The 23798-nt window shown below is 40.7% G+C and overlaps 1 protein-coding gene across 2 annotated transcripts in view; it reads right to left on the reverse strand.

Moving 5' to 3' along the window:
• The window catches only part of RNF38 (ring finger protein 38), a 55198-nt gene extending 43162 nt beyond the window's left edge, over positions 1–12036 (reverse strand). The window contains exon 1 of one of the 2 annotated variants that reach the window (XM_065878857.1): positions 11942–12036. The gene's annotated coding sequence lies outside the window, so the exon portion shown is untranslated. Of the gene's footprint in view, positions 1–4700; positions 4851–11941 lie in introns of those variants that run through there. The other variant, XM_065878858.1, reaches the window with a different exon arrangement.
• Between the last annotated feature and the right edge of the window lie 11762 nt (positions 12037–23798).

Consider the following 23798-nt stretch of genomic DNA (forward strand, 5'->3'; position numbering starts at 1 on the left):
TATGTGCCACATCTTTATCCATTCATCCGATGATGGGACACTTAGGTTGTTTCCCATCCACTGTGTTTTAACAACATGGAACTCACTGACTTGAAACTATTTCTTTACAATATGATCTAGTATCTTTACGGTGTATTTCCCTTTATGACAATTTTTGGAAAAGTTTTTGTTCCTGTCTTCCCTGGTGGCGCAGTGGTTGAAAGTCCGCCTGCCGATGCAGGCGACATGGGTTCGTGCCCCGATCCGGGAAGATTCCACATGCCGCGGAGCAGCTGGGCCCGTGAACCATGGCCACTGAGCCTGCATGTCCAGAGCCTGTGCTCCGCAATGGGTGAGAGGCCACAACAGTGAGAGGCCTGCATACTGAAAAAAAAAATACATGCACCCTTACGTTCACAGCAGCATTGTACACAACAGCCAAGACATGGAAACAACCTAAATGTCCATCAATAGAAGAATGGATAACGAATATGTGAGGGGGGTGTGTGTGTGTGTATACACACACACAAATGGAATACTATCCAGCCATAAAAAAGAACGAAATAATGCCATGTGCAGCAACATGGATGGAACTAGAGATTATCATGCTAAGTGAAGTCAGAAAGAGAAAGACAAATACCATATGATATCACTAAAGTATGGTACCAATGGACCTATCTACAAAACAGAAACAAACTCACAGACATAGAGAACAGACTTGTGGTTGCCAAGGGGGACAGGACTGGGGGAGGGGTGGAGTGGGAGGCTGGGGTTAGCTTTTCTATATAGAATGGATAAACAACAAGGTCCTACTGTATAGCACAGAAAACTATATTCAATATCCTATGATAAACCATAATGGAAAATATTTTTTAAAAGAATGTATGTGTATGTTAAACACACACACACCTGAAATCAAGGGTTGTGCCACACCTGAAATTCAAGTTCCCCACGATGTACATGACTTTTTAATGAAAGCATACAATCTTCAATCACAATCACTGAATTGGTTGGTAGCACGAAACTGCTAATTTTAAAATTATAGGGGGCTGATAGCAAACAGACATGAGGGAATTTTGGGGGGTGCTGAAACTATCCTATATCTTGATTGTAATGGTCCCACATCTGTATGTGTTTGTCAAAACTCACAGACCTGTACACGGAAAAAGGTGAATTTTACTGTATGTTAATTATACCTTAATTTTAATTTAAAAAAATTACAGGAGGCTTTGATTCTAATTTTACATATAGGCTTATTTTTATAGAGATGCAAATGTGCATCTACTTAAACCTCTTTTGTAGGGGAAAAAAAAAGAGCAAGAAATACACAAAGCCATCATTTTTAAAGGAACATTAAAATACCAACTAAATGTGCACCAGGAAACATACAAGAATATTCATGGCAACACTGTTTCTAATAATAGTAATAGAAAACTGGAGACTACCCAAATGTCCATCAAAAAGAGAAGGGATAAACTATAGTAGAGTACATTCATATAAATGTAACGCTAAAAGCAGGAAAATGAATCTACAGGACACAGCCACATGCATCAATATGGATGAATTTCAAAATGGCAAAAACACACAAAGTATGATACCATTTACAATAAGTTCAGAAACTAAATAGTATAGTATTGAGGTATACTATATGTAGTAAAAACCACACAGAAAAGCAAAGAGATACTGAACACAAAATTCAACAGAGGTTTACCCGAGGCACAGGTTTGGGACAGCACCTGAATATAATATGGAAGCTTCAAAAACATTGGCAATAGTTGATTTCTTAAGCTAGATGGTGATTTTTTAAAACTTATACATATGTCTTCTTTATATTTTATAACTTGCATATATGAAATATTTCATAATTTTTAAAATTAAAAAACATACGAAATTTGAAAGATTTTGACTAGAAAAACAAGTAAAAAGCAGCAAAGTGCAAAAGTCTTTAATAAACAAGGACAGTGACACAAACTTGGTAAGTAGTGGAGATGAAAAAAGAGATCAAAAACAGGATGAGGGGCTTCCCTGGTGACGCAGTGGTTGGGAGTCCGCCTGCCGACGCAGGGGACACGGGTTCGTGCCCCAGTCCGGGAGGATCCCGCATGCCACGGAGCAGATGGGCCTGCGCGTCCAGAGCCTGTGATCCGTGGCGGAAGGGGCCACGACAGTGTGAGGCCCGCATACCGCAAAAAAAAAAAAACCAGGGTGAGCTTTTTGTTGAAAGAAGATTAGTGATTAAAAACAAGGATCCAGGAGTGTATCAACACTTTCCTTCACCTCTATGACCATCCTACCTACTAGCTACATACCCAATCCCATGCTTGGAGCAGGAAAAAGCAGTAATTTCTTTACCCTTAGAAAAGGCTACAGGGAAAATGATGTCCTCGTAAAAGAGACTAGTTTCAGCTACAATATGGAAGTGGAGAGGGTGCTTTAAGAAAAAAATGGAAGAGGTAGGTGAGTCTGTTTAGAATGGATGGAGTCAAGGGGGAAGGAAAAGCAGAAAGAGTTTGGAGGAAAGCCGAGAGAAAACTGCATTAAGGGAATAACCTTCTGAGGATACGACGTGGCTGCATAGGTTCTAGTTTTTACATGGCAACTAAGTTTTATAAGGATGAGAACCATAACTGGAACTAAGAAATCACACCTAATCATGGTATCAGAATTGGCTGAAGGTATCTGACAATATCTCGAAGGGGATATGAGAAGGATTTACTTTGCTTCATGTGGAACAGTGGTAGGGTAATAAGTGGGCAAAGAAAATCTCTAGTCTCTCTTGGGAGCAAAGTACATTGAGGGCCTTATTCTAAAGTTAGAGAAAAGTAAGATTTAAGTTAAATTAGGACTATAAATAAAAACTTAACAGTAACACCTTTCACCTTTCTGCAACATCCAATGGAACTGGGTCTAACTTTTTGGTTTTATTTTCAAAACATGGGTTTAATTCTTTTTTTAAAAAACTAAATTAATTTATATATTTATGGTTGCTTAGGTCTTTGTTGCTGCATGCAGGCTTTCTCTAGTAGTGGCGAGCGGGGGCTACTCTTTGTTGCGGTGCACGGGCTTCTCATTGCAGTGGCTTTTCTTGTTGCGGAGCACGGGCTCTAGGCGCGCGGGCTTCAGTAGTTGTGGCACACGGGTTTAGTTGCTCTGTGGCGTGTAGGCATGGATCAGGGCTTGAACCCGTGTCCTCTGCATTGGCAGGCAGATTCTTAACCACTGTGCCACCAGGGAAGTCCCAAAACATGGGTTTAATCTATTGCATTTGGCAGCTACTCTTTGAGTTTAAAGTTAATATTGAGTTAATGCTTAAAGACTCAAAGGAGGTCTGGAGAGCACAGAAAGTGTCAAATAACTGTTTATTAGTGGCAGTAGTGACGGTACAAAGTCAATTTCTTCCTTAGCTATATTGGTCTATTGTTAAAGATCAAGCTCTTGCAAGCTAATGCTGTATCCAAAATGGCAGTCAATATGCCATTCAATTCAATACAGATGATGTCTCTTAACATACACTGAACTGTGTTTACAGAATTATCTGTTAACATCCAAAGCTGGTATGATATAGTAGACAAGAAATAGCAAAAGTTGGATTTGAATTTCTGTTCTGCCAACAACTAGATATGTAATTGGGCATCTCAGCGAGATTCTCTGACCCTATTTCTTCATCTAGAAAACCATCCAGGACTAGTTTATTATGACGGTTAAAAACAAAAGGAGACAATACACACAAAGCAGAGAACCTGGCACAAATATTAACAAAGAAAGCAGATTAAAGAGCCCTAGATCACCTAAACACCTACCCTAAGAAATCCTACACCTCCAATTTAATGTGTCACAAGCATTTCTCTTTCAGAACTAGTCCCAATTCCCAACCTGTCACTCCCACACAAACAGAAAATGAGCTAGCTCTATCCAAAAGTCCTAGATTTGATTAGCAACTCTCACTACCTCAGGTTTATATACACATGTACAATTAAATGACTTGGCCCACAACCCTAGTATACAATTACATGACTTGGCCCACAACCCTAGTATACAAAAGCAATTCTGTAACTTAGTTTCCTTTGTGGTAATAACGAATTCCATTACTAAAACTTGCTTCTCTAGGAATAATGGATTGTAAATGTAGTAGCCAATGATTTATGTGAGCATATCCTAGTATTCTTGTTAATAACCTAATGACAGTTTAAATCCATTCATACCTTAATTTGTTTTCATTTTGTATGTAACCAAATTTTTAAACACATTTTACCCACAGGTATAAAAAGTTACAGAAGCCAAGTAACCATGTTTTCTCTTTGAAATATGCATTACTATCAAACTCTGGATGTTAAGCAAATAAGTAGTGATGACTTTAAAAAATACCTTACATGCTTCCATTTTCCTTCCCTATACAATTTCACATATTCTGTAATATCTTCTACCTTCCTACAGAACTAGACCTATTAGGACAAGTGATTAAGACCAAAAGATAAAAAAACAAGAATATTAAGTGGTCAAATAGTAACAGCAGCTCAAGACAAGACAAACATTCTTCAGAAAAGCTGGCTGAAAAAGTTATGTTAAAGACTCCCTCTAAGAAGAATACTTATTCCCACATATAACAGAAAATAAGAAGTAAGAAGATTCTGAGAATTTTGTCTCAAGCCTTCCTAGAAACAACCTAGAATGTATCTTGTGGCTTTCAGCCCTATGAAGGGAAAGGGTAAATATATAAGAACCTGGAAGAAAGCTTTGAAGTGAGCATCCTCTTGAATGGTAGTGTTCTGATCACTTGGGAGGAGAGGGAACAGGCTCTGAAGTCTCACCCTTTCACAAATCACCTTGTTAGGATGGCCAGGTAGAGGTGCTGAATTGGCCCCGGGAGATATCTGGGAAAAAGAGGGAGAAGAAAAGGATAGTTCATGGCTAGCTGCACCAATGTGGAGAATTATGCCTATGAAGGACAGTCTGGATTTTCTAGGTATCTGATGATTTTGTTAGCAGAGACTGAAAAGAAATAAAAAATTAATCTTAAACATCAAAACAAATATAAGGATGACAAAGGTTGCCTCTGGCAATGGATCTCTCTTATAAAAACTTTCTTTAAAGGCAAAATAGCACTGCTCAAGAACGCAAAGTCCTTCCTATGTTTCCCATATAATATCTATTGTATCTTTTCTGTTGGCATTAATTCTGAAACCCTAAATGACAGATAAGACTTCATGTCAAGAAAACCTGAAGTAAAAATCACTTAAGTACAGAAAGATTAGTGTCTACCTGGCGATGATTAATTTTTCATTCTCTTTTTAAGCTAACATTCCAAATGATCATGCAAGGGAAGAGAGATTTCAGAACATCTATGGCAAAATTTCTATAGTGATCCCAAGTATAGAAAACAAGATTTTCATTGTGGAGATCTCAGCTCTATTCAACACAAACCTAGCAACCTTCCTAATGAATAAAGGACAAGATCATAAGCCTCAAAGTAAATGACTGCATGTTTTAAATGCTTGACTAGATTGTGAGTTAATCCCCTTAAACTCATATGTAAGTATACTTAATCTGTAGCATTTTTGATCACAGACATCATGAGTATCACCTGTTCCACTGTGCTGTGGCGTGAACTGCCTTTGGGGGTTAAGGTTTATGTAGCCGCTTGTTCCTACACTAAAGACCATGTCTTTAAGGCTGTCTTGTTTTTAGTTTCATTGCTGCACTCATTCCCTTACATGTTAAGTGTCTATTCTGTGACAGGCACTAAAAACAAAAGATAGTTATGATTTCCTACCTTCAAGAAGTATATGCTATAAAAAAGAAACAAAAGCAAATCACTGTATAAAAAAGTATCTTTCGGGCTTCCCTGGTGGCGCAGTGGTTGAGAGTCCACCTGCCAATGCAGGGGACACGGGTTCATGCCCCGGTCCGGGAAGATCCCACATGCCGCGGAGCGGCTGGGCCCGTGAGCCATGGCAGTCTGAGCCTGCGCGTCCGGAGCCTGTGCTCAACGGGAGAGGCCACAACAGTGAGAGGGCCACGTACCGCAAAAAAAAAAAAGAAAAAGAAAAAAAAGTATCTTTCTGTGATAATGGTCCATACTGGTGCTTTGGAGAGGTAATTGCTAACAGTGTAGTCAAGAAACTACAAAATGTTCAGTGTAACTGGTCAGTAAGGAAGCAGCCAGAGAGGAAGGCAGAGACAGATCATAAAGTGGCATGCTAATTACATGAATAATCCTGCTATAATAACCTTCTTTAGCCCCTTTATAAATTTTGGTTTCTGGTTTGCTACGAGCCTGGTAAACAGATAAATGACCAGGCCTGTTGCTAACAGTAAAATTACTTCCAAAGACCTTCCTAGGATTGAAAGTAAAATTGAGGGCAGTAACTTTAGAATTCATTAGTACTACTCCACAAAATGTTTTGGACATGAACTAAAGCTTTTCTCTGTACTATAAACATGAATGTGCCAATACCCTTTACCACTGTGATGAAATATAAATGACTGAATCAAGGAATATTTATTCACACCCTCTTATAAGCAAAGAGTTATGTTAGAAAATGAAATAAAACATGGATCCCACCCTCAAGGAACTTATTCTAGTTTTAAAAAGAAAGATGCAGGGCTTCCCTGGTGGCGCAGTGGTTGGGAGTCTGCCTGCCGATGCGGGGGACACGGGTTCGTGCCCCGGTCCGGGGGGGTCCCACATGCCGCGGAGCGGCTGGGCCCGTGAGCCATGGCCGCTGAGCCTGCGCGTCCGGAGCCTGCGCGTCCGGAGCCTGCGCTCCGCGGCGGGAGAGGCCACAGCAGTGAGGGGCCCGCGTACCGCAAAAAAAAAAAAGAAAGATGCAAGCAGCCAACTACAGGATAATGTTTTAAATGCCATAATACAGGCAAAAATCAGAATAGAGGTAGGAGCCCTGGGTTTATCTGAGGGCAAGAGTAGAAAATATTTCAAAGGAAGAAGTAGTTTCACATTCCTGACTCATTTAATGTAAGGAGTGCTTTTACTACTTTAAAGCAGTTCTCTCCTCTCTCAAAATGGTCTCTGTTCCTTGATGCAGGCTTCATATTCTTTCTGCAATCTTAAGCTTACACTTTTCACAATAAGTACATTTGAAGAGTGTTTTAACAAGGCCATCTACCTTCAACTATCATACTTAAAGCAGTCTCACAAACTGCTAGTACAAGAGCTGGCTGGGAAAACAGATTTCAGTAATACGTGTAAAAAAACTGGCAAACCCTGGTCCTTGCAGGGGGAAGTGGGGTGGCGGGGGGAGTAGGGGGAGAGAAGGGAAGAAAGAATTCTAAGATGGTCTCCAAGATTCCCACCTCTGGTGTTTATCTCCTGTATAATCCATCCCTCCCTGGTGTGGGGGTAGGACTGTAAATATGGTGAATTTCATTCCCATGATTAGGTTAAATTATATGACCTAAATTACACAAACCCTTTCACAGAGGTGAAGGGATTTTCAAATATAATTAAGATTCCAAGTCACTGAATTTTAAGTTAATCAAAGGAGAGATTACCTTGGGTAGGCCTGACTTAATGAGAGAAAGCTCTCAAAAGAGAAGTTGAGCCCTTCCTAAAGAGATTCTCCTGCCAACCTTATAGACTAAGCTGCTAGGTTCTGAGAAGTCATATGAAGGGGGCCATGTGGTAGAGACCTGAGGGCACCTAGGAACTGAGAATGGTCACCAGTTGACAGCTAGCAAGAAAATGGGGGAACCTCAGCCCTATAATCACAAGAACCACATTACACCAACAACAGTGAGCTTGGAAGAGGCCATCAAGTCTCTAATAAAAATCATAGCTCCAGCCAAATAAGACCCTGAACAGAAGACTCTACAGCTAACCCATACCAGGACTTCGATCCATGGAAACTGTGAGATAACAGATCTGTGTTTTAAGGTACTAAATTTGTGGTTATTTGTTACACACAATAGAAAACTAACATAACATACATGTACATAATAAAAACTGTTGTACCACACTCAAGGAGTTTCTTCTCCAAAATTCTAGCTGTATTAGTTTAATTATGAAAGATGACTTTTTATCTAAGCAATACAGCAGTTTTTAAAACCTCAATCTGGTAATAGTAAACTTCATGCCAGGAACCAAACTGGGCTTTCTGATCTTTACATACTGCAAGTTAGGGTTAACCAACTTGCTTAAAGCGAAACATCTCATAAACACCAGAGCCATAATTTGAAGCCAAGTCTAGCTGGCTCTAAGGTTCAGACTCAACCCACTAAACCACCTTCTAACTGAAGAATTTTAAAAGTAACATTCTTTATAATCTATCTAGTTGGATTAGTAAGGAACAACTATTCCACAATGCCTATTTAAAGCTATTTTAAGCATTTAAAAATAAATTTGTTTCCTTGTAACTTGTTTCTGACTTCCACTACTTCCCTAACTCTCCCTCATTAAGATTACTGAGGTTATACTATATCTGAAAATCAATAGTTCTATTTTTCCCTAACCTACCAACTGCTGAGCATTACAAGGACATGGTAACTTCAGCCTTCTCTCAGGATGCACCCATATTTAAAAAGTCCTGCCATGAAAATATTCCTGAGATGGGACTGAATCTGCAACTCCCTACACATCTCATTTCTAATGTTTATCTACATATAACTATATGACTAATTCGCCCAGCATAACTGTTTTCTATTTCACAAGACTAGAATTATAGAAAACAGTTTAACCTTTTAAGCAATAACACATTACTATTTTAAGGACATCTTCTGTTTAATGTGGCCTTCCCTGTCTTGGTAACCATAATATAACCAACAATTTAACCTTTGTGTTAGAGTGTAGTATTATTGTTACTGTGGCAAATTGTTGCAGTTATTGTGTTAAAAATAACATTGGACTTAGGTCTACATATTGTCCCAGAACTTGCATCCTCCAAAATCACTTCTGATGACAGCTTCCTTCATTTACATTTTTCTCATATAAGTGAAGTAGAGGATATACAGGTGTATGATCTCTAGGCCAGTATTAAATAATGTACTTTCCACAAAATAAATTGCTCAAAAGGCCAAACGGCCTTCTCCAAAATGGCCACATTACCCTCCAGAAAAAAAATTGTTCACTGTTACAAAAGCTGCATACCATCTGCTCAAAGGCACTCAAATCATAGGCTAACAGACAAAGGGAAAAAAAAAAAACAAAAAATGATGAGTTAGGTGCTTGGTCAATGTTGACTCGAACAAGTGCCTTACTCCTCCTCTAGGTCCAAGTCTGGGTACCTAAAAAATGAAGAGGTCGAATCCAAATTATCTAAAAATCCAAATATTCTCACTGCTTCCACGATGGCAAATATTAATCTCCTGGAAAATAATCAAGGAGATTTCATTAACAAATTAACAGTTCGAATAATTGATCTTTCATCTGACAAATTCTGAGATTATATTCCAAAATATGAGAAAAGCCATAAGCACAAATATGTCCATCACATTACAGCAACAATTTAAAAGGGAACTAGAAGTAACCTAAATGTTTAACAAATAAGTATTTGTTAAGTGAGATTATGGTATGTGTGCTTGGCGGACTATTATGCAGTCATTAAACCATTCAAGAACTGGTACTACTTACCGGGGAAGGATCATTACTGTCCAGCAATGGGACACTCTCTTTTTAAAATAAACTATTATTCCCATTATTGAGTTAAGGCAAACAACAAACTGGGCCCATGTCTTTCTGGGAACAGAGCAGAACCAGGGCTGGTGAAAATAGCCGAAAGGCTCCACCCTCCTTTCTCACCCCACAGTCCAACAAATTAATGGGAAAGGGGGGAAGGGAGGCATGTGCAACTAAGGAAGTCTCTAACCATTACATGTACTGAGCAGGTGAACATAAAGGTTAGGTAGGAAAAGTTAAGATTTACACATTCTTTTAATAAATTTTTCTTTCCTTCACTTCTACAATCCAGATTTGCATGCACAAGGATTATTTTCCCCTCAAGGAAGTATGTCTAAAATCATTTTACTTACGCTGGTAACCTCAAAGTAGATTGCTCTAAACCATCTTTTCAAGATTTATCTTTTAAGAATTACATGGATTTGGAAAATATCTAGACCATGACCAGTCCAAATCAATATAAAATTTATACATATATACACACATATACACACATCTGAAAAGATGAAGTGTGACTGAGTGCTTTGTAAGTCTTACTGAATAAAAGTCACAATTAATTCAAATACTTATTGCATTTCTACCATGTGCTAGATGCTGTGAAAACAAAAAGAAGTATTTCTTGCCCTCAAAGAGATTCAGTCTAGGGAGGGACAAATTCAACAGGAATAAATGAGGACAACAGGGTCCCCTAACATAGAGGGGAGAAGGAAAGGTGTTCAGATCTTTTAAAAACGAACATGAAAAAAAAAAAAGGAACATGAAATGACAGAGGAGCTGGGGGAAAAATAAGACTGTGTACATGGCCCCTCTTTGTCTACTTGCTCAAATCTCACTCGTTAATTCATTATAGAGTTCAAGCATTTGCTTCATCTACAGATAGACAATGTGATGTTAGGAATCTAACATTTACTGAACAAATTAACTAGACTACAACTATAGAGTTCAAATATGTGTTTACAATCCATACACTCTGTCGAGAGAAAACATAAAGCAAACTATGATTTAACCAAAGATGAACCGACATGAAAACAGATGCCTGATATATGTGGTTAGCAGGAAAACAACCAGAAAACTAGTGACTAAGACCCAGACACTACACAACAATCACAGGACTAATCAAGAACTACCTTACCGGGACTTCCCTGGTGACGCAGTGGTTAAGAATCCGCCTGCCAATGCAGGGGGCACAGGTTCAAGCCCTGGTCCGGGAAGATCCCCCATGCCACGGAGCAACTAAGCCCGTGCACCACAACTACTGAGCCTGCATTCTAGAGCCTGCGAGCCACAACTATTGAGCCCGCATGCCACAACTACTGAAGCCCGCGCGCCTAGAGCCCATGCTCTGCAACAAGAGAAGTCACGGTAATGAGTAGCCTGTGTGTGCACCGCAAAGAAGAGTAGCCCCTGCTCGCCACAACTAGAGAAAGCCTGCACGCAGTAACGATGACCCAACACAGCCCAAAATAAATAAAATAAACAGTCTAGCGATGTAACTAAAAGCCTCATCCAAAGCAACTGCAGACACAACAGGTCTACACTCCACGTTATGATGCTAACATATTCAGTTATGTCTAACTGTGCCATCCTCTGTCCACCCTTGCTCAAAATTCAGATTGCTCTAGTACAGAAAATTCTCAATATTTACTCAGACTAATAACTTCCAACTTAAGTTTAGCTATAAAAATTGGATGGGTAGATAAAACTCAACAAGTACAGAAACACACTACCTTCCAGAGTCACAGAAGATATCAGAAGTGGAGGGACCACAGAGAACATTTAAATCCAACTCTCATATTTTACAGATGAGGACTTGAGGAGCACATGGCTAATTTGTGGCAAAATTTATTCAACTATAGCCTCTCAAGGCTACCAAGTCTTTTAGAAACAAGCCTTACAAAAAAATTACAAATATCAACTTAAAATTGAACCCCTATAATGAATAGATTTAAGGTTTAATAGGTTTTCAAGTGAAATATACTATGCCAATACGTTTATGAGCCAGCAAGAGCTGGAGTACATTAAATGATACAATTCCTACTTAAAAATCCAGTTAGCAATTTTCACCTATTTACTGCAAGTATTGAATACATGCCAGCTGCAATGTAACTGATCTGACCCCTATATTTGGTCTTGTATTGTTACTCCTATAGAAACCCAATTTCTTCCAATGGAAGACAGAAACAATTTTACTTTGATCCCAACTGTCCCTAGATCCTCATTAAGTTTTGATTTCTTAAGAACTGAGAGAATGGCTTTAAAAAATAAATTTAGACTAGTTACCAGGGCTGCTACCTACTTAAAGGAATTTTGCGGTAATTGTGTTAACAACAGTACCTGCAATCGAGGCCAAATAGTATCCAAAAAGGCCTGCAATTCTAAGGTAATAAACGACTGTGAATGATTTGCATACTTAAAATTTCGTATATTAAGTGCGCCTCGTAAGAAAAGAGAAAAGGCAATTCAATATTACATTATTCGTTTCTATTTACGGTGCAAGAACTAACATACCCAACTTTTAATGTTAATAGTATACATCATTTTTGCAGCATAAAGAAAAAACAAGGTCTTACAAGTCCTACACACGTAAACGAAAACTTTACTCTCTTTGGCCCTCAATACTTTGAAAAACTCTCGGCTCAAAACCAACCTCTTCCATTCTTCAGCCCTGAAAGGAAGAATTCCCAACCCGAGAACAAAACGCAGCCTGTTCAGAAACCCGCGGCGTCACAAGGACGGAGACAGGACCCTTCTGACTGGGTTCTGCGTTGTCCTGAGTGACATCATTTTACCTGCGCCTGGGCAAAAAGGGAGGGAGCGAAAGAGCGAGGCCATCTGCCAGACGCGGCGGGCCGGCGCTCCCGAGGGCTGTGCCCGCACCTCCTCGCCGGTGCCTCGGGAACAAAGAGCGCCGGGCGGCCCGGCCGCGCCCCGCTGAACACCAAGCAACCTCATCTCTAGCGCGGTCCCGCAGGCTCCCAACAGCCCAAGGCTCGGCCCGTCCCGCCCTCGTGCGGGAACCAACGGCTGCGGCAGCCAGTACCTGCAAAGGAAGGCTCCGCCCTGCGGGGCTACTCCCGCGGCTCCTCGCTGGGCCACCGCCTCCTATTGTGACCGCTCGTCCAGCCAGCGGCCAGCTCGCCAGATCCTCTGTTCCCGGGCCTTCTCAACCCTGGAACCCGGGCTCCGACCGACGCGCTATCACGGCGCTTCCTTCCTCCCGGCACCATCACACGGGCCGCGCCAAGAAACGACGGCTGCACGCCCAGAGCTGACAAAAGTCGGCTAACGCCTCGGGGGCTCCATCCTCTCGGCCCCCGCGCCCTAACCGCCCCGGCCGCCGCACGACCCCGCACCGCTGCACGAGGGGGCCCCGCCCCGCTGCGCCCCTCCCCGGTGCTCGCTGACCGGACGCGCCGGCGCAGTACCCTGCGCTGCGCGCGCAAGCGACACCCCCCCACCGCTAGGCCGCAAGATGCGCGAGCACGCGGCCCTCCCACTTCTCGGGTCTGGGTCGCTCCCACCCCACCCCGCCCCCTCTCCTGAACAAACCTCGCGATCCCAGGGCGCGAGACCGCCAGTCGCTCCGCCCCTTTCCCCCTCGGCTTATCTCCGCGCGCGGAGCCCCCTTTGTTTCCACCCGCGGAGGGAGGGGGCGGGGCAGGCTGCGCACGTCCAGGCGCGCGACTCGGACTAGTTCCGGCAACAGAGCCGTCGCGCCGCACCCCTGCGCAGCCCCGCCCTGCCCCGCCCCCCACGCCTGGCGCCCGGAAAGGCTGCCGCTATGCCGGGCCGCGGGCGGGCCGAGCCTACGAGTTCTATATATTTCTCCCCAAGTGTTGCTGCAAGTCCGTGCGTACCGCCTCCAAAACTCAGCCATCAAACAGTAATTAACCTCACTCAAATTCCCAATATAGTATGTATTCATGTGGCCCAAATGTTAGGAATTTTTATTGACGTAGAGAGAGGTGATTTGGCCAAGGTGTCTTTGGCCAAGGTGTCTCAATGGAGAGTCAGGTTCAAACCCAACTTGTACTACTGTAAGGCTCAATTAAACAGTTATTCATATTGTGCTGAGGACAGGAAATGAGATAGGTACGAAGACCGAAGCTGGCATGGTGCCTGTCCTAATCACGTTCGAGATCTAAAAGAGGAAGTAAGATCTTCCATAAAAGCGCAATAAATACAAGGACAAAATAGTTTAAATGGTATCGGAGGAAAAGAGGGCAGTCAAGGGGACAGTATCAAAGAAGTGGGTTTTAAGCAGATAGGAATTATGTCTTCAAGGATGGTGATCATATTTCAGTCCAATCATCAAAAGCCCAGGTTCTGGTTCTTTTGGCATTACTTAAACCAGTCTCCTTCCTGCTGTGGGCCTCAGCTGCCTCCTGTAGAAAATTAGGGAACCAGACTAAAATGTTGTTCCAGGACCCTCTGAACCTCTATGCATTGATATGAATAACACGAAAGGGTAATTATTTGTGAACATCTGTCTCCCATATCACACTGGGCGACCTGTTTTGACTCTGTAACCCTAAGGTCTAAACCTACAGCCTGAAATACAACAGCAGGTGCTTAGCAACTGCTGAATTCAAAGTTCCAGCAATAACATCACAGGTTTTTACAACTCCTGGACAAAGAGAGGCTAGAATGAGATAACTTGCCCCCATGAACAAGTCCCCTCCCCCAGCCCCACACCCCCATATGTAGCCCAGTTATCTAGCTGACTGTTCTCCCAAAGCCCTCTCTGGCTAGTCTTCCAAAGCAGCCAATTTGGAGATGATTACATCCAAACTTTTAAGGTCCCCCCCCCCCATTTCACAGCACAGAGTCATAAATCCCAACCACACCTTTAGGTGCATCCAATGTAATCCACTTCTAACATCTGGATCCCCCATAATACCCCCTTTACGGCTGTGGATTCACCTAGCATTACAGATCTTCCAACAGAATCTCAGCTATATAAGCTTCCTTACATAATACAGACCACCCTGAAACAGCTTTTCTTGTTTACTTGGGCATGGGCTATGTAATGATAGGGGGAAATAGAGACAAAAATTGGGAACAGGGAGGGAAATTACCATTTGGAAGCTGTCCAATCCTAAGAGTCAGGTTCCTCAAGTGCTGAATTTCAGCAGCAAATATCTATTACACTCCTCCAGGGTTCCTAACCCTTAAGCTTATGTGAATTCCCCCTGGGCTTCAGCCAATCCTTTGTTAGGCACTCTTTGAGAACCCTTCTCAAATGGCTGAGATCTTAGTTAACTGGGATCTGAAGGCTTCACCTAAGAAGTCTGTCTACATGTAAACAATGCTCCCACACCTCAAGGTTGAATTGTTGGAAATTCATACTGCAATTTCTTTTCTAGTTGATTTTCTTAACCAGAAAATCTGGTACCCTGCTAATAAACACCTGATGAGTGGGTTACGTTTTAAGGTGGGCCACTGACCACCTAATGTGGCAGGAAGTAAATTATGCCAGAGCAGTGGCTCAACCCCAGTCCACCTAAAATTCTACTTGGTGTCGGTCCAAAAAGGTGGGAAGCCTTGTTGGAGAGGTGTCCAATGGATCTTTCTGCAATGATAGAAATGTTCAACATCTGCAGCATCCAAAAGGTAGCCATTAGCTACATACATATGGCTACTGAGTGAGCACCTAAAATGGGGCTAGTGCAACTAATGCATTAACCAGGATTGTTTAAATAGTCACATGTGGCTAGGGGACAGTACAGCACTTGTGCGAAAAGTAGTTGCTTGTAGCAAGAACTTTTGAGAATTCTGACTCCAAGACTGCCCTTTAAAATTCGTTTTCATGACAGAAATGAAAACTGTGAATGCCTACTAAAAACTTCTTCCTGGGGTACCTAAGTCATTTAAGTCCCCTCAACTTCTAAAATAAAAATATACCAGTATGTTGCTTACCAAAGAGGAAAATATTGCAGTTCCTTCAAATGTATCTGGTCACTGGGATTGTCTACCCTGGTGCCCTATCAGTCTAACACATGGGAATGACAGCGGAGATTTTTTTATTGGGCAGCATGGGATCCAGAGATAAATTAGGTGGTATTGATCTCTTTACAATATTGAATCTTCAATCTGTAAACAGGTAAGATGAACCCTTCTATTTACCGGAGTTGCTGATTTTTTCAATAATGCTTCACAGTTTTCTGTAGAGATCTTGCACATTTGTTCTAGGGTCTATTCTAGGTTTTATATATAATTATTAATTCTAATAGTTTTGTTAATTTTTTTTCAGTTTTCTACATATACAGTCCTGTTGGCAGAAAATGACTGTTCAATTTCTTTCTTTCCAACGTGGTTTCCTCTTGTCTGCACTTGCTAGGACCTCTAGTTCAATGCTAAATAGATACAGTGAGAGCATGCATCTTCATCTTATTCCAAAACTGGAAAGCTGGGCTTCCCTGGTGGCACAGTGGTTGAGAGTCCGCCTGCCGATGCAGGGGACACAGGTTCGTGCCCCGGTCCGGGAAGATCCCACATGCTGCGGAATGGCTGGGCCCATGAGCCATGGCCGCTGAGCCTGCGAGTCCGGAGCCCTCAACGGGAAAGGCCACAATAGTGAGAGGCCTGCATACAGCAAAAACAAACAAACAAAAAAACTGGAAAGCTTCCAACATTTCACCATTAAGTATGATGTTGGCTGTAGGTTTTTTGTAGATTCCTTTAGCAAATCAAGGGAGTTCGTTCTTATTTCAAATTTGTTAAAAGTTTATCATAAAATGGATATTTAATTTCATCAAAATTTTCTGTATATGAGATAATCATGGATTTTCTGTTACTGGGTGAATTACCTCGATTGTTTTTTGGAGGTTAAACCAATTTTACATTCCTAATAAAATCATGTCATACTGCACTACTCTTTTTATATATTGTTGGATTTGGTTTGCTAATATTTTGCTTAGAATTTTTACATCTGTGTTCTTAAGTGAGATTAGCTGTTATTTTCCATTTTTTGTAATGTCCTTATCAAGTTTTGTTACAGATATTATGCTAGCCTCAGAAAATGAATCACAGAGTATTCTCTCTCTTTCTATTCTCTACAAGAGTTTCTATAAGATTGGTGTTATGCCTCCTTTAAATGTTTGGTAGAATTTGCTGGTTAGCTATCTGAACTTGGAATTAGATTTCTTTAGTAGTTATGGATTTCTTGTCAGATTTTGTCTTTTCCTTATTTCTTTTCTTTTCTTTCTTTTTTTTTTTTTGGCCACACCGAGCAGCATGCGAGATCTTAGTTCCCCGACAAGGGATCGAACCCATGCCTCCTGCATTGGAAGCATGGAGTCTTAACCAATTAGACTACCAGGGAAGTCCCTTTTCCTTATTTCTAACAAAAGAAAAACAATTATAATCTTAGGACATATATAAGGAAGATCTCATTCTGAAACTCACAGGCAACAAGAGAAAAAAATAGATAAATTGGATTACTTCAAAATGAAAAGGGAACCTACGGAATAGAAAATATTTCCAAATCATGTCTGATAAGAGGTTAATATCCAGAATATATAAAGAACTACAACCAAACAAAATCCAAAACCTGATTATAAAATGGGCAAAGCACTGAAATAGACACTTCTCCAAAGACATACAAATGTCCAGTAAGCACATGAAAATATGTTCAACATCACTAGTCAGGAGGGAAATGCAAATCAAAACCACAATGATACTACCTCACACTCATTAGGATGGCTACTATTAAACAAAACAGAAAACAACAAGTGGTGACAAGGATGTGGAAAAACTGGAATCCTTGTGCACTCCTGATGGGAATGTAAAATGGTGCAGTCACTTTGGAAAACAAAATAGTGGTTCCTCAAAACATTAAAAATAGAAAAAAAAGAAAGAAAGAAAGAAAGAAATGATCTAACAATTCCACTTCTAGGCATATACCAAAAGAGTTGAAAGCAGGGTCTAAAAGAGATATTTGTGCACCTATGTTCCAGCAGCATTATTCACAATAGCCAAAACATGGAAGCAACCCAAGTGGCCATCCATGGATGAATAAACAAAATGTATTATACACATACAATGGAATATTATTCAGCCTTTAAAGGGAAGGAAGTTCTGAGGCATGCTACAACATGGATGAACTTTGACAACATTATGCTAAGTCAGTCACAAAAAGACATTATATGACTTCACTTGTATGAGGTACATAGAGCACTCAAATTCAGAGACAGAAAGTAAAGGGCGACTGCCAAGGGTTGGGGGGAGAAGAGAGTAAATTATTGTTTAACGGATATAGTTTCCATTTTGCAACATAAAAGAGTGCTACAGATTGGTTGTATGATGTGAATGTACTTATTAACACTACTGAACTATACACCTAAAACTGGTTAAGATGGTAAATTTTATGTTGCAGATTTTACCACAATTTTTAAAAATTCTTATCACAATAGGAAAAGGGATATTTAAAAAAATATAACATCACTCCTTTGCTTAAAACCTTCCAAAAGGCTTCCATAATACGCAGAATTGAAACTTCTTTCCCTGGCTTACCAAGATCCACTTGATCTAGTCTGTGCCTACCCCTTCAACCTCATCTCATACCACCACTTCCACCCTCATCCACCTTGCTTGTGCACAACAGCTTTCCTTCTGTTTGTTTCAATTTCTAGCCTTATGGCCTTTGCACTAGATGTTTCCTCTCCCTAGCATGTTCTCCTATGGTCCAGATTTTCTCGATTTGTTCTTTTCCATCTGTCAGATCTTAGCTTAAGTGTCATCTTCTTAAAGGCCTTCCCTAACACCTAATCTAGAGTAGCCAACTGCCCAATTACTTGCACAGTACTTAAGAGTGTCTGATTATTTACTGGTTTACATATACAGTTCATTTTCTGTCCCATCCACAAAAAATAAGCACCCAAAGAACAAGGACCTTCTTTGTCAGTCTTTTCACCATGGTACTCTGGTGACTCAATTATCCCTGGCACATAGTAGGCACTTATAAATATTTGCTGAATGAATAAATGCACAATTTTTAAAAAATGACCTAAAGCTCCACAATTGAAGACAAGTTAAATAAATTACCATGTACCCTTATGGTGGAACATTATGTAGACATTTTAACTGATGTTTAATGTATATATAATGTGCAGATTATATTTTTCAATATGGCCATGATACGTTCTCCCATCCTTCATTCTCTTCATATTATGTAGACATTCCTCCCCAGTGGTAGGATTGATGCTCCCTCCTCTTGAATTTGGGCAGGTCTGTAACCATGGTGGAAGTGAAGCTTTGTGACTTCTGAAGTTAGGTCATAAAAGGCCATGCAGCACCTGTGTGGTCCTCTTGGGACAGTCACTCTTAGAATCAAAGCTGCTGTACTGTGAGGAAGCCCATGCTACATATAGGTGCTCAGGCTGAGGGCCCCAGTTGAAGTCCCAGCTAACAACCAGCATCAACCATCAGACAAGTGAGTGAAGACATCGAGATGACTCCAACCTTAGCCACCATCTGACTGCAACTGCATGAGAAATTCCAAGCAAGAGCCCACCTAGCTGAGCACAGGAAACCCCAGAACCATGAAAGATACCAAAAGATATGCTTTGCACCACTGAGTTTTAGGATAATTAATTACACAGCCATAAATAATCAGTGCTTTAGTTTTGTTTTAACCATGCAAAGAAAAATTTGAAGAAAAAAAATGTATGTTAAGAGTGTTATCTATTGAAAGATGGTATGTTTACTTATGACATATTCTATTTCCCCACATTTCCCTAATGGAACACATGTAACGATATAATACGAGGCATATGGACTTCCCTGGTGGTCCAGTGGTTAAGAATCCACCTGCCAATGCAGGGGACAGAGGTTCGAGCCCTGCTCCAGGAAGATCGCACATGCCACAGAGCAACTAAGCCTGTGTGCCACAACTACTGAGCCTGCGCTGTAGAACCCGCGAGCCACAACTACTGCAGCCCTCATGCCTAGAGCCTGTGCTCCACAACAAAGAGAAGCCACCACAATGAGAAGCACGACAAAGAGTAGCCCCTGCTCACCGCAACTAGAGAAAGCCACACACAGCAATGAAGAATCAAAGCAGCAATCAATCAATCAATCAATTTATAGAAGACAACCAGGAAAAAAGTATTGGCAAGTATGTGAAGAAATTGGAACCCTCACTTGGAATGCAAAATGGTGCAGCCACTTTGGAAAAGTCTGGCAGATCCTCAAATTGTTAAAATCATGTGAAAACAAAAACACACTCACAGGCAAATGTTCACAGCAGTGTTATTCACAATAACCAGAGCATGGAAACAAATATCCACTAACTGGGGAATTGATAAACAAAATGTGCTAAACAAAATATTCCACACAATGGAATATTATTCACCCATAAAAAGGAATGAAGTACTGATTTATGCTACAACATAGACAAACCCATGAAATCATCATCCTAAGTGAGAGAAGCCAGACACAAAAGGCCACATATTGTGTGATTCCATTTATATGAAATGTGCAGAACAGGCAAATCCATAGAGACAGAAAGATTAGTGGTTGCCAGGAGCTGGCGGGAAGGAATAATGGGGAGTGCTTGTTAATGGGTATAGGTTTTTTGCGGGGTGGTGGTGATAAGTGTTCTAAAATTAGATAGTAGAGATAGATGAACAACTCTTTGAATATACTAAAAACCACTGTTTGAAAAGATGGAAAATATTTTACACAAATATAACTTTAAAAAATCCGGTTAATACTAAAATTCTAATTGCTGTTACTTCTGGGGAGAGGGATTGAAGGTAGTGCTGCATATCTTTTTACAATCAACATGTAATTTTTTTAAAAACTAAAAACTTAAAAAATTAAGATAAAAGGAAGTATACAGTCATGGAAGAAAAACCAGTATAGCACATTTCCCATCTTTCTGAAAGCAGTCTGTGTGCGAATACCTGTACACAAATCAGATTGGTACCGTCTTCCATGACAAAGGGACTGAAGGCTAGCAAAAGGAAGTTTTGTCCAGAAAAGACTTCTACTGAGGAGCCATTCACATGCAGTTTAGAAAGAACTCTCCATTTCCCTCTCTCAAATGGCCAGACTTCCCAGAAGTATTACCAGGCCACTATGAAAGAGAGTACCATTGAGGCTACAAATTAATTCATCTCACCTGAAGGAATAGTCTCCTTTTATCATATTGTTCAATGTTTTATCTCATTCTCAGGACAGACCTATTCCCCCATGTCAAGCTTGTTCTCACTGTGAAGATGACTACTTAATAATCCCCAGGTGACATTAGCTGGTTTAGGTTAACTTCAATATCTAAGTGAAACATAAATATGCTATCACAATCACATTTTTGTGTTATTCTTTATACTTTTAAACTGCTTCTACATAACCATCACATTTGATCAGTGCAATACAGCAACACACAATGTGAGGTTTCTTATAAAGAAGCACAGATTTCTGAGTATGAATCAGGGCAGGGGTGTCAGGTTAGAGAAGCCTGGAGTAACAAATAGTCATGAATCACAATGGAGGCCAAAAGGAGCTGGGCAAGAAAAAACTGACAGGCAAAGATTACCTGCCAAGTGACTTGGTTCACTGTGATTCTCCAGGGCCTTCTCCACTTGAAGATATTTTCCCCTGAGCATGTCAGAGTTGAGTGGGTAAAGCTACATTAGGAACAGATTTCTTCAGATGGTCAAGCACAGACTCTGGAATTAGGTAGCCTGTGTTTGAATCACAGTTTTACTACTTACTAACTGGGTAACCTTGGGGAAACTACTTAATCTATGTCTCACATTCCTCACCTACAAATGGGGATAAAACAACCCCTATTTCAAAGGGTGTTTAGAAGGTAATCTTCTCCCAATACTCTTATATCCCTTACCTGATTTATTATTCTTCATAACACAAATGAACTAACAGTATCTTTATTTATGTCTTGCCATCTCCCTAACCCACCTACAGAGAGCAAGTTCCATAAGAGTAAAGATTCCTGTCTGTTTTGTTCAATACACTGTCCCCAATGCCTAGAACAATGCTTAGTTCATAGTAGGTACTCAAATATTGATATATAATAAGTGTTTGCTACCTGGAAATTATAGGGTATGACATTGTGAATGAATATAAAAATATTGCTGGAGGGCTTTGTGTCAATTGCTATGCCCAATATAAACTGAACATGAGAGTATGTAACTCACAGTAGTTAACAGTAAACCTCAGAGCTGGAAACAGCTCCTTCCCACACTGTAGTGACAAGCCGATGTACAGCAGCAGAGAAACTTAAGTTGGAAAACAAGCCAAACCATGGAATTTGGGGGCTTGCCACCACTTCCAAGGTTGTAGAATGGAGGTCCGACAAATGGACTGGCCCTTTTTCTCCTTGGTTCCACCCACATCACACATGAATTAGTTAAAATTCAGACAATGTTTAAGAAAAATCAACTTTTGTTCCCAAATCTGAGAAACGGACCATGCCTGAAAGCTAAGTGAGGATAATAAGCAAAGCATCAATATGTGTTTTGACAATGTGTTCAGAATAGCTAGACAATTACTTTACATGGCTTGTATGAGGGACAGAAGATGTGATCTAGCTGCAGCACTCCAGGGTGACTCCTGAACAAGTCTCTTCTCCCACTGGGGTCACAGCTTGCAAGTTTATTTTAAAAAGAGGGTTGAATTAGCTGTGCTCTATAATCCCTTCAATTCTCAGAGAGAGAGAGAGAGAGAGAGAGAGAGAGAGAGAGAGAGAGAGCGAGAGCGAGCACACATACCTATCCAAGTGGCATATATCAGGCAGCAGGTTTTGTTGCTGCTTTTGCAAAACCAATACCCATTTATTATAGAAAGAAAGAAGTCAGAAGCTGCTACAAACACAGAGATCTGATTCTTGTCCTATCCACCACTCTCCTCCCCAGAATGATGTCTAATGATCCTATTCAAAGCTGCAATCTGTAACATCCAACTCATGGTGGTCCTCATCCCACTTATTCTGCTGTACGTTTCTTTAATCCATTGTGCTTATTGTAGCATACTATATTACTTATGTGTTATGTTTATTTTTTTTGTCTGCCTCCCCCAGTTAGACTGCACTCATGAAAAAACAGCAATCTTTGTTTTGTATCCTGATATATTCCCTAAGTGCCAAGAAACATAGCTGCCTATCAACAAATATTATGTGCTGACTGAACCAGTTGAATCAATTATAAATATAGTCAAGAGACCCTAATCCATTCTCTCCATTTCCCTCTGGTAAACCATCATAAATACATGCATGGTAGGCAGGAGAGGAGAGCAGTCTCTGACAGTTCTTTGATCTGCTAATCAAGTGACAAAAATCCCTAAAATTTCTCTGCCCTCTACCCATGTATTTCAGGAAAGATCCCATCCTAAAAGCACAAGATGAGTCATACAAAGATTCAGAAATTAGGAGGAAAACCATTTTAAAGTAGATAAAAAGTATCTGACAGAAATGGACAGAAATCTCGTCTCTTGACTCTAAACCTGGAGACAGAACAGAGAATAGTCTGGCTTCTCCACTGTAAATGAACAATGGATAGAAGCATATTATACCTAGCTGCGGAAAGAAATTTTAACCCCCAAACATCTTTACAATGATGTAACACAATTCTTTGTAATATTACTGACCAAAAGTGATTTTGCCTTTTCTATCAGTCTGATTTTCAAATGCTCGTCTAAAATCTGTGGTATACTGAATTTTAGGGAGCTAACTATATAGTCTAAGAGTCTTTTTCAGTGGCTTGCTTCTAAAAGAAGTTAAAAGTTAAACCCATGCCTCTGGATTATTATCATAATAAGAGAGAATCTGGAATACTAAAATCATACCACTCTCTCTGTAAACAGACTGAAATCTGACTGAGCAAAGCTCACAAAGACAGAGAGAGCAACACACAGAACAAAAAGGCCATTTGGAAAATCCCAATGATCAACCAACATCTTGATCAAGCTCCAACAGGATGAGGGAGGAGGATCTTGATTACAACAGTGCAGAAAAACAGCACTTGGATTGGTCTGCCTGGGGAAACTACCAGGCGGCTGATACATTCCTGCATACAAGACACAGGAAATGGGAGGGAGAGCACTGGAAACTGATGATGGAAAAGACTAAATTTAAGCCCATCCAATATCAGCAGCCAGAGGTTCCAGACACCAAGCCCACATTAGTATCTACTTCAAGGGCTGGGCCATCAACGGTGCTGATGAGTACTGG

The sequence above is a fragment of the Phocoena phocoena genome, chromosome 6, assembly GCF_963924675.1.
Source record: "Phocoena phocoena chromosome 6, mPhoPho1.1, whole genome shotgun sequence".
Lineage (NCBI taxonomy): Eukaryota > Metazoa > Chordata > Mammalia > Artiodactyla > Phocoenidae > Phocoena > Phocoena phocoena.